Here is an 872-nt window from a genome sequence, read left to right on the forward strand (position 1 = left end):
ACCGGAGAGTCAAGCCTCGACCTATCTCCGTCGGTGACCTGGTCTTGCGTAGCATTGAAGCCGCCGGTCATGGTCCCCAACGCAAGAAACTATCACCTCTCTGGGAAGGCCCATATATCGTGGCTGTCATGATCAAGCATGGAACCTTCAAGCTCAAGAATTCATATGGGAAAATCCTGCCCTGGACTTGGAATGCAGAAAATCTTCGCAAATACTATCAGTAATACTCCAGTCATGTAGTCCACATATGTTATTACACCGCAACTCATGCATAATCAATGTATCTTAAATTTTATTCACCTACTTTCCTATACATAAAGGATATCTTTATAAAGTGTAATGACTCATCCACGAGTCACTTCATGCTCTCGACCCAAAAAATACACAACTTCGGTTGTATCTTAGTCAGAGCACGATCAATCCCAGGGGATTTGATCTAACATCTTCCATAAGGGTTAACATCGTTAAGTTTTTACTCTGGTAAACAACCCTGGATAGGTTAACAGTCCTTGGTGGACTACACCTGACCCATTCCACACAGGTTCGTAAGCGAGCAATACTTCAACAAACAACTTTGGATGGGTTGATAAGTCATCGGTGGACTTCCGTTGGCTCCTTCTATACAGGTTAATATCATCGAGTAACATCATGATGCATAACTTAAGCAAAGTTAAAGGCCACTGGTGATTTAGCCCACGATAACCTTCTTACATGACATTGGACTCCAAAGATAGCGCCCCCCCGCAACTTTTTGCTTCGTCGCCGCAACGTTTTGCCGCAACTCTTCGCCGCAACTCTTCGCTGCAACCATTCTCCGCAACTTTTCGCCGCACCGCTTTGCCGCAACTCTTCGCCGCAGCCATTCTCCGCCA

This window comes from Phalaenopsis equestris, unplaced genomic scaffold, assembly GCF_001263595.1.
Source record: "Phalaenopsis equestris unplaced genomic scaffold, ASM126359v1 Scaffold000174, whole genome shotgun sequence".
Lineage (NCBI taxonomy): Eukaryota > Viridiplantae > Streptophyta > Magnoliopsida > Asparagales > Orchidaceae > Phalaenopsis > Phalaenopsis equestris.